The sequence below is a fragment of the Ixodes scapularis genome, unplaced genomic scaffold (assembly GCF_016920785.2).
Source record: "Ixodes scapularis isolate PalLabHiFi unplaced genomic scaffold, ASM1692078v2 PGA_scaffold4__175_contigs__length_147842914, whole genome shotgun sequence".
Lineage (NCBI taxonomy): Eukaryota > Metazoa > Arthropoda > Arachnida > Ixodida > Ixodidae > Ixodes > Ixodes scapularis.
Window position 1 is genome coordinate 87,467,092 of NW_024609879.1, and position 11,721 is coordinate 87,478,812.

Below are 11,721 nucleotides of genomic sequence, written 5' to 3' on the forward strand. Positions count from 1 at the left end.
GTCAACTCCGCGCAAGCGTTGCATGTTGGGCGGTCTGTATGGTTTTGGTTTCGGTTAACGTAGCGCCACTAAATTAGCGCAGCTCATTTTCTGGCTCTAAGGTTAACGCATCGACGCGTGCGGCGCTGACGGCGAATCGTGCAAAACCTGCCGATTATATCGCATCCAGTAAGTACCCCTTTAAGTATACTTATATCAAGCTGTGCTGTATAAATTATCTGACTACCGGGGTAACGGCGTTTCAGTGGTTTCAATACTAAATTCAAAGAACCCTGTCCCGGAACCAATCGAAATCTTCATTTCACGTGGGGATCAGCGCTTTTATCGTTTGTACGCGTGCATGGCAACGACGTACGCTTGTGCCAAAGTGTTTCCCTCTGACGAAATTATTTTGCAAGCTGCAGCGGAGATTTTCTGTAAAACTTAGGTTGACACTGTAGCGGCCGTCTCTGATCTCCCAAGCAATGTGCAAAGAGCCGACGCACATAATCGCGTTTTCTATTGCATTGCAAACCTCTATTTGAACCTCGTAGTTATACTCCGCGACAACTTTTCTTGGCAATGCAGTGGAAGGTACGGGCCCGCGTCCCCTCTTTCATTTTGAGTGTACGCAGGCTCTCCTCCTCCCCCATTTCTGGGGAGAGGAGGAGAGCCCGCGCACACTCAAAATGGGAGAGGGGACGCGGGCCCGTACCTTCCACTGCATTGCCAAGAAAAGTTGTTCAGATCGCGCGCTTCAGAGCATGCTTGGAAGTGGCAGCGCGAGTTCCTACCCAGCGTTACTTGAAAACACGATCTACTAAAACTCTTTAGTGACACTGTGCAGATGCGATCGGCAAGTAATGAATATAAAAATTTGAAATAAAATAAAAAGAGCGCGACCCTCACGCGGATTGCAGTTATACGCGACGCCGCCAACGACTCCACACGGTCACACCGTCACACGTGTCCAACGATCGAAACCGAAACTTTATGGCCAACTCTGCATGCATTGCATGGACTTTGCCGCGGTGAAGCGCCTCGTGTTTGGGAAAAATGTTAGTGGCGCTCAACGTTGGGCTGGGCGGCCTGGGCCAATATACGGCTCTGGGCTGGGCGGAACTCAACGCTACCTCGTTGGCGGAACTGCTAGATCGGGGACTACGGGATATATGGACGCCATGTAAGTACTAAATTTTGCTGGGAGTTTACGGGGCAAAGGGTCGTTTTGTTTCCTAACTCAGGTCGTAACAGCTTATTGATGTGCTTGAATAATTTACGCAAGGTATAAATGATTACTATATCCACCAGTTTTGTTCTCATAAGTTAAGCATTTGTTTAACGCGAAAAATGGTAAATTCCGCCATCTCGGACATTGCTGCTTGTCTGGCAACCCTGCTTTCTCCTCTCGACGTTTGCAATTCCTGGTGCAAGAAGGAAGCGATAAAGGTGTTTGTTGCGTGCAATGGGAGGCGAGAGGAGGAAAGGCACATGGGGCAACAAAGCGGGCGTCTGCTCTCGTGCAGGCAACATGGGCGCATATCCTTTCCCAATCCTCGCCCTCAGACGCTGCCATTGAATTGCAAACACTCCAGGATTTGAGTTGCTCCCACACTAACTAAAGCCTCCCTAGAAGTCTATTAGGACTGCAGCCTTTCTTTGGTGACGGCATAGATGGGGGCCATCGACTGCCCCCAGAAGCTCCTCCCTGTCAACAGTGTAATAACCAGTGAACCCATTAAGTTAATTAACATGTTTCGGTTATCAGCCTGCAAATATTTATGGTTATCATCTCACAAACTGTCTGCCGAATCCGTTATAGACCAAAATGTTGATTACCAACAAACCCGTGTTTGCATGCCCACGCCTCATTCACACAGCCGTTCTCTCCATCGTGGAATTGAGCGAGTGTCCTGAGCCTTGCCAACTTCAGCGCGTGGCTATGGTCAACATTGGCGACATATAATCGGCTCGATCACGTCGCAGCTTGTTTTGGCTGCTAGTTGAGGGGGTGAACGCTGCTTGTTTCTCTTTAATCTATTCTGCAACTTCGATAGCATGTGGTGAAAAACGAATGGGTGTTTCACAGGTCATTAAAGTCGGATCCGTCTTAAAGGAAACCTGTAATCATATTTAAGCGTCTACCTTTTTTGCCGTTTCCAGGTCCCTCGGGGTTCGGGCAAGCCAGCGGGCACGGAGAGAGTAACTAAATATCAGTGCGTCATATTTTAACCGGACGACGCGGAAACCTCCACCACTATACAGGGGCGATCCGCGGTGCCGAAAGCGCGTGATATGTGATGTCTTAGGTCCTGGGCTTACTACTGGTCAGAGCTGCTAAAAGCTTCTTTTTTGTCGGAATACAAAATATAAGTGGCACGAACCGTTTAAATTATTTATAAAAGTAGTTTTTGTTAACTATTTTAGATCAGAAAAGAAACAAATGCAGGTTACAAAGTACGGAAACAAGAAATGACCCGTCGACATACCCGCCACCAAGCGGTGGAAAAGGCGGCGCATACTAGAAAGGTGTAGTGCAACGTTACTAAAACACTCAGTTAGGAAACTCTCATAGAGACAGCTTTGAAAAAGTGGCCCCAATCTGTCTCCGAGCACCGAGCTAATGACGAACACAACGCCACCATTTCTCCCGCAGCGGCCACTTGAGGAACTGCACGTGACTTTTATTTTGGCTCTAAGAACAGATACAGCGGTAGAGGTTACAGTGGTGCCACCCCCGTCTCCCCGGTGGACGTGCCGCGTTCAATATCCGAAGTTAAAATGCACCTAGGGCGGGACGCGCTACCTAAAAGGCCCGCTGAGGCATGGTTGTATAAAAACAATATTGATTGTGCCGCAAAACCCTGCAAACTAAAGATTTTAAAAACATAACGCGCCCCTCTTTTTGTACTAAACTCCAATAAATTTCATACAAAGAGTCTTTTTCGTTTGTTTTTACGCAAAAACAGGCTTTCAAAAAGCTCAAGGTGACCACAGTACAGACAAATGATTAAGAGTGGCGCTGTTGTCGCATTTAGCTCGGTCTCGGTGGACGCCAGCGGCCCAGGTTTCGACGGCGAGTTTCCCAACTGAGTGTTTTAGTAACGTTGGTGTAGTGGGATCAGGCGCCAACGAGCGGCGAACGTAGAAAGGTCCCGGATGTTTGCGGCGGCGCTGCGGTCGTACGGACTGGAGGATTCGACCGGTTCCGAGCGTACCCGAGGCCTCCGGCGAGCAGCTTTGGCTTGCGGTTTCGCCCTTTTGGTGGTATGGTAACGCGAAGTGGCTCCCGTTCTGAACTGATCTTTACCCCGTGTTTGCTGTTGTTTGTGGCCAATGAAGTGTCATGCCGAATTAGTGTTTAATCACTTAACAAATGCAATGCGAGCCACCCTGGTTGCCCGCTTCATACAGCCTGTCCAGAACATGCTTTATGGTGCCCTGTCGAGCCGTCGACACGGAGTGCGGCAGCCGTGGTCATTCGCTGAACTCACTACCCCTTGTCTAGTTCACGGCCACTCAAGCAACCAAGGACGTCATGAAGGAGGTTTTTTTTTTGCTTGTTTTGTACTTTTAATTTGCCTATCACTTTTACAAACCAGTAAAAAAAGTCATTGCAGGGCCCCTTTACAAAAATCATTGCACCGCCCCTTTAAAGGGGTAGTGAAACGAAATTTTAGCGCCGATCTTGTTGCATAAATATGGGCTAGGGACAGGCACCACCTCGGAAATATAAATATTGCGCTGTAAAACACAGGAGAACTAATTTTAAACATAATTAAACGATTTCAAATTCTCATCTGGTGGATGGGGGGAAGTTCTCGTGACATCACTTGTGCCAAAATAGCAGCGCCGTTCTGCGGCAATACGGCGTGCCGGCAGAATTCGCCTAGGCCTGAACGCGTTTGCAAAGCCTTGGCGGAGAAAGCCAAAGAGTAGTTGGCCACAGTGAGCTCGTTCTCGTTGCGGCTCTTTGCACGACACGGCCCGAATATGCACGGCCGGCCGGTATTAGCTGCTACGAGTCGCGAGCTGCAAGCCGACGTTGGTGTATTCGCACGACGGAGTTTCTTCCCGAGGAGAAAGATAAACGTCATCGAGTTTTGAGGTCACGTGCTCTGCGTCACGAATGTTCGCTGATCCCCCGAGCTCGCGGCGTGCTCGCGGGGTCCCGAGGAGAATCTGGGAGAGGCCTACAGAATCTCGGCCGTTCCGTCGGTATCCGTCGGAGCGGTCGGGCCCCCTCTTTTGTCCCCCTGCTTTTGGGGAGGGGTAATGACGAACAGCTTTGAAGTGTGGGGTGCCTTTTCTTTATTATTTTTTGCCGGCCTTTTTGTTGGATGAGCCCCCGAAAGTCGCCAGCAGGCTTGAAGTGTGGGGTGTCTTTTGCTTATTATTCTTTCCCTGCTTTTTGTTCAATGAGCTCCCGAAAGTCGCCAATAGGTTTGCGAAAAGAAAGACTCCGGAGACCCAACTATATGCGACTCCGTCGTGCGAATGCTCGCTTGGATTTTCTCCACTTCCTCCTCCTTCTCGTGCCGTTTCCTTCTCTCAGCTCTATGACGTACTCGGCTTTCTCCGGGGATAAAGATCTCTCGTGCGAATACACCATAAAAAGGATATGTTTGAACTACGAGGGTGTCAGCAAGAGCCACGCAAATGCCAAATACCTGTTCACACTCGGAGCGGACACGCGCGTTTGATCGAAGTGCTGGATTCGCTCTGTTAGACCGCGTTTCGGTAAGCGCTTCTGGACCGATCTTTTACGATTGCAACTCGATACTGACATGACACTCGGCAAAGAAAGGTTAGACCGACATCGCGTAGCTCCCACGAACTGCTATAGCTCGACACTGACGTAGCGTCGAGTCAGAATAAAAATGGCATACTAATAACAGAGTGTACATACCGAGTTGCCAAGGTAATCCGTATGGCGTTTATTTGAGTTCTATATCACACAAAACAAGGAGATAGAATCAATGAGAGTCCCTTTTCGACGACAGCGTTCGTCACCGCTGTCTCGGAAAACAAGGAGATCGAGATGACAAGGGGAAAATATTGACCTCTGAAATTTAGTTCAGGGATCAAACTACTCATCCGGTAAGGGTCCACAAGGGTCGCGCGGGCATATTCCATTCAGCAAGCCAGCCGGTCATGGACAGACGGTCTTGGCCAAGGACCGCCGGAGCAACGGTGCGCCGAGTCGATGTTGCTGCTAGGCCTACTATATTCTGCCGTGCTCGCTCGGTCGGCAGAATCGTGGCTGTTGTAGCTCTTCTCGTGTGTTTGTGGATCCTGCGTTCTTGATCGTCGTGGTCTGTTTTAAGTACTCCTTCCTTTTTTCTTGCTGGTTGAAGTCGGGACGCACGAGAAGATCACGAAGAAAAATAAATGTCCGTTGGTGGCCGATACCAAGTAACTGAGCGACGCTGTCGGCCTTGTTGATTTGATCGTAAAAAGTGCGCAAGACAGCTTCGGAGCTGTCGTAGGATTCTGTCGTAACCTGCGCAAAGGTTACGACAATTTGGTTTCGAGGGCACGGGTTTTCTCTGAAATTTGTCGTACGCACTTTTTTCGTCGTGAATTCGCTTTGAGAATCCGGCCTCAGAGCTGGTTTTGTCTAGGGATGCCGCGAACTTTTTTCGAATCGAAGTTTCGATGATCGAATCAAGCGGTTCGAAAGGTTCGAAAGATTTCGATTTTTCGAATTGTCTATATCGTAAAATTCGACGGAGATCGAATTTTCGACCTTGTTAAGCTAAGAAGTTCGACGCTTTTCGAACCGTCGAACTTATTACGCTAAAAAATTCGGATTTTTCGAACTTTCGAATTTATTGCGCTGCAAGGTTCGATGCTTGTCGAACTTTCGACCTTGACTGACCAAAAAATCCGATGAATTTCGAACTTATTTATCAAGAGGATTCGAAAAGTTTCGAACTTTCGACCTCTGAAAAGTCAGAAGTTCGACGAACTTCGAACTTTTAGGGTAAAAGTTCGACGTTCGTCGAACTTCGAAAGACCGGCGGACGGTTTCATTTGATTTCAAGTAGTGGGGTACATTCGTAATTTTTTTTTTTTCGAACTTGTCCACGCGGTGCTGCGTTCCTTACGAAAGACAATGTCGTTTATTTCAATGTTCTGGCATGCTTAGGTTTAAAGAAATAAATTCCCGAAGGGGCGAGGAAGGACGACGGGTTTTTGACGATTATCGTTTGTGCCAGATTTGAAGCACGCTGCCGCCGGAGCTATTCATGGTAGATAAGTTATACTTTTTTAAGAATGATCTATGTATAGCCTAGGTAAGTGCCGTTTTAGGATGTGATTATTGTTATTCAACGTGAGTTTCGAAGAAATGTCCAAATATGTATCTGCATGCAATTATGACCTAAACTTGATATTTATTTTCGTCTAAGTTGTTTGAGGTATCGCATTTAAATTGACACCACAGACAGTACATATCATTGCCATCTGCAGAATACAAAATAATATATTCATTGATTTTTCACCTTAAGGAATAAATTAACTCATGGGAGAAGATTTCTAGTAGTGTTCAAGTTCAGCACGTCATTAAAAGAAAACTTTTTTTTTCCGCTTCACGTTCCTGGGACGTGTTTCTTTTAGCCTGTACACACTTTGGTAAAAGAAACTTGTTTCGAAGTTCTGAACCTCTGAATATGCAAGAATAGAACACTTCCGACGAATTCTTGATAGTTTTTTTTTTTCTCCTGCTTTTTATTCCCGCATTGATTCTTTTTTTTTTTTTTTTTTTGTTACTATCGGCACACGTGTTTAGGTCGAAAAGACAGCTTTGAACTTCCGAACCACTAAGCATGTGACGAGCAGTGCCTTCTGACAACGAGTTTCTAACAATGACCATCTACGCAACCTTTTATGCAGTGAAGAGCGACATTAGCTATACATATGCATAAATAATTTCAGATTAAAATAAGCTCGACCACGCCCTCTTTCCCCGTATTGTTTTCTTTAACAGTCCGAAATACCTGCAAGGGGAAGAAGGAGGCTGAAGCCCCTCCCTCCCCCCCCCCCCCCCCCCCGCCCTCCCCGCTACCCTCTTTCCCCCCGTTTTTCCTCTTCCGACGCCACTTGTATGGTAGAACGCTCCTCGACCTCGAGCTGTGTCGGCTTTTGTGCTTTTTGCGAGGCGATTCCTCCGTCCCAGAAAATAAACCTCCAGGACAATTATAAACTTCACCGGATCGGATTACTACCAGCGTGCAAGGGGTGGCGAGCTAGTTTGCCAGGTCGCTTCACGGTTTTTCTGAGCCTCAACCTCCTGCTCGCCCCTGGCCGTTTCGAACTGGAAGAGTCTCGTAAAACAGTGTGTTCGTGCAATCACTACTGCTTGATGCAGGTTTAAGACCCCCCCCCCCCCCCCCCCCACTCCCTCCCCCCCCCCCCCCCCCGACCCACGGGGCTGGCGGTCACAATTCTGCACTGGCAAATATTCTAGCACATCCGGGACACTCGTCGTCTCATTTAATTGCCTGACCAACTTCGCAGAATCTAGATATCACACCCTAACTTTCCTAAACTTGATTTTGTGAAAACCAGTGAGTCGTGAAAACGTTATTTGAAACTGAAACTGTGGAAAAACTTGAAAATCGGACTTCGAACTTCGAAAACTTGGATTAGAAAGTAATTCAAAATCTTTGATTTTTTTTTTTTTTTAATTTAGCGTTAAAAGAGAATCGAAACCTTCGAACTTTTCGAACTTTATGGAAAAAAAATTCGAAATCTTCGAATTGTTCGAACTTCATGTCTATAAAAATTCGAAGCGTTCGAAGTTTTCGAATCTTTTTTACAAAGAATTTCGAAATCTTCGAATTTATCGAACCTGAAGTAAAAAAATATTCGAAATATTCGAATTCGAAATTTTAGAAACCGTGAAAGCTTCGAACTTTTCGAATTCGAAACTCCGCTGTGGACAAAAGTTGCGAATTTTTCGAAATCGAACCTCGGTCGGTACGAAAATATCGAAATTTTTCGAAATCGAACCTCAGTTCGCTTCGCAAACATCGAAACCTTTCGAAATCGAACCTAGGGTGGTTCGCGACATCCCTAGTTTTGTCAGTGCTGCCGTGGTTGCCGACTTGCCGTGGTTTCGTGGTGCAGCGTGCGTGCAGCCCTTGCACATCTCAAACGGCCACGTTGTCACAGGTCGTAGATCATCGACGCGCCACCAAGTGGCAACGCTCGTAACCACAACATTCACGCCGTAGCCTTTCCCGACCGGCACAAGTGACGTCACGAATGCGCCCAATATCCCAAGACGCATCGCGCTCTCCGATGGCCGATTTTTGAGCGCGCGCCCAATCGGGCCCATCAGGGTGAAAAATATAGCCATCCGTTCAAAATACAAATGCGCGATTATGATTTATGAATATCATTGATCATATTGAACCTATTTCTGACCATAATAGGTGTATTTCAAGTTTCGCTTCAGTATCCCTTTAAAGGGGTACTCCGCCGTTTTCATCATAGTCCCCGATTTGCCTAAAAACTTGCTAGACACACCAACAAACATAGCTGAACTAGTAACCCAAATATTCGGAAAAAATAACTTCTTTTTTGCGCAGTTACAGAATTTACAGTTTTGGTCCTCAAGTTTTTCAAAGCGAGAAGCTCTACTGGCAACATTGAAAAAGTGACGTCATGGGTGGGCAGGAGTTTACTCTTTGGGCTGTAGACTTTGTTCCTAACTGATTACAAACAGTTTTATGGTGTCAAATGAATGCTTTGGAAGGTCACTCCAGCTCCCGCGCAGCAGCACGATACAAATGCTCGGCATATTTCATTTTTAGACTGCCCGCTCGTACCGCAAGCCAGCCCACCCGTGACGTCAGGGCAGGGATGGGCAGTATCTCAAATACAAGTATTTGAAATATGTATTTCAAATACTTTGTGTATTTTGAATCTGTATTCAATTACAAATTGGGTAATGTATTTGACGTGTGTATTTATATAGTAAAACGTGGGTATTTCAAATACAATTGTAATTAAATACAATTTTTTGGGCAGAAATACATCCCTCAAATTTATTGTGACGACTCATTTTGCTCATCCTAATACGTGTCCAAAGCTGCTCTTTCTTCATCTTAACGCCAACGGCAACAACAAACCAAGAAAATTACATTGTACTGAGAAGGTATCCTCTTTAATGTTGCACTTGCCTTTATTACATTAAATATATGTTATTGCCAAAGTTACAATTCTGGTTTTTATGCATGTAATTGTAAGATATAGTCTCCATCCTTTATTCGGCCATGGGGCTTTTTTCTTTTTCTCCTCCGGCTTTATTTTAGAGGCACTGTCCAGAGTAGGAAGAAAACTACGTTCTGCACTGAATGCAGTGTCTCTCAATCAAGCACAAGCGTTTAGTGACTTTGTGATTACGGTGCTAGTTTAGGGTAAGAAAAGTGATGAAATCGACGTTCACAGGCAGACTGGCTAAATAAGTGCCTATGACAAGTTGTGATGCTTTCCAGCCTGATTTCCATCCATATTTTTGCCTGGAACATTCTAAATGCGCGGGTCGTCCAGATTTTCGTAACTGGTGCGAGTTGCAACAATAAAACATTCTCTAGCTAGTGCTGCGCGTCTTGGTCGTCTCGGTTCTTTGTTGGTCTATACCAATATCAATGTAATCAACAAAAAAAGCTGCTTGAAGCTCTGTACTTCTTTCACCTATTACGTCCAAGCTGATTACATTTTTTTTTCTGATTATATTTCTATTACGTTACTAGAGCCTCGCATACTAACTCCCAGGGATGGGCAGTATTTCAAATACAAGTATTTGAAATACGTATTTCAAATACTTTGTGTATTTTGCATTTGTATTTAATTACAAATTGGGTAATGTATTTGACGTGTGTATTTAAATAATAAAACAAGGGTATTTCAAATAGAATTGTAATGGAATACAATTTTGTGGGCGAAAATACATCCCTCAAATTTATTGTCACTGTTAAGAGCAGGAAGAAAACTACGTTCTGCACCGAATGCAGTGTCTCTCAATCAAGCACAAGCGTGTAGCGACTTTGTGATTACGGTGCTAGTCCAGGGCAAGAATAGTGACGAAATCGACGTTCACAGGCAGACTGGCTAAATAGTGCCTGTGACAACTTGTGATATGCTTTCTAGCCTGATTTCCATTCATATTTTTGCCTTGAACTTTCTAAATGCGGGGGTTGTCCAGTTTTTCGTAGCTGGTGCGAGTCGCAACAATAAAAAATTCTCTAGCTAGTGCTGTGCATCTTGGTCGTTTCGGTTCTTTGTTGGTCTATACCCAATCGTAATCGACAAAAAAATCTGCTTGAAGCTCTGTACTTTTTTTACCCATTACGTCCAAGCTGATTACATTTTTTTTTTGTGATTATATTTCTATTAAAAAAAATTTAAAATGAGATACCCAGAAACCCGTTGCAGGTGCCCTGAAGTCGCTGACGCAAATTTTGAGGAATGTATTTGGAAAAGTATTTGGAGGAGACCAAATACATTTGGTTGTATTTGTATCTTATTTATTTATTTATTTATTAGAGTACCTACATCGCCTAGAAGGCATTACAGTAGGGGGGCACAATGCAAAATATACATCGTTATACACGAAAAAAAGAAGAAAACACTACTACACTTATAAAGACTAAATCATATGAAAATTTAAACAATTGATTGAATTTCCTCAAAGAACAGCTCTGGCATCAAAGTTTCTACAATGTCATTAGGAAGCTTATTCCAATCCTCAACAGACCGTGGAAAAAAAGAGAATTTAAAAACATCAGTTCTGCACTTATCTGGACTAATCTTTTTTGAATTGTCAACCTTTAAAGACACATAAGCAGGTTCTAGAAGATGTGTTGATTTACATATACCAGTATTATTGTGGAAGATGTTATGCAGAAGTTTTAGACGAAGGCACTGACGTCTGTGCCTCAGCGGCCTCCAGTCCAGCAATGACTTCAGTTCAGTTACACTTGTCCTGAAATCATAATTTCCCGTAACAAACCTTGCAGCACGGTTCTGTATTTTTTCAATCTGCTCCTCCAAGTTGAACCTATAGGGGTCCCAGATTGTACACGCATAATCAAGAACTGATCTAACAAGTGAAAAATGTAAGGTTTCTTTCAGTGACGAGGAGGCCAATCTAAAATTACGTTTAATGAAACCTAGCGATCGACTAGCCTTGGCGGTTATATGGTCAACATGTTTATTTCAACTTAAATTTGACGAAAAAATAACTCCTAAATATTTAGTTTCATTTAAAAGGATGAGGGGCAATCCACCAATGGTGTATGAAGAAGGGAAGAAATTCGTTTTTCTTGTGAACCTGATATAGACACATTTCGATATATTCAAAGACATATGCCATTGAAAACACCAAGCTCCAATCCTGTCCAAATCACTTTGAAGAGCAAGGGTGTCAGCATTACATGAAACATCTGCGTACAAAACGCAATCTTGTACTTAAATGCTTTTTTGAAAATGTAATTAGATTTGTAATTAAATACATTCTTGACGAAGTATTTTGTATTTGTATTTCGATACATATTTGCATGTATTTTGCCCATTCCTGCTAGCTCCCGAGTGTGCGATGCAAAATTAAAATGAGATACCCAGAAACCGGTTGCAGGTGCCCTAAAGTCGCTGACGCTAATTTTGAGGAATGTATTTGGAAAAGTATTTGGAGGAGACCAAATACATTTGGTTGTATTTGTATCTTGTACT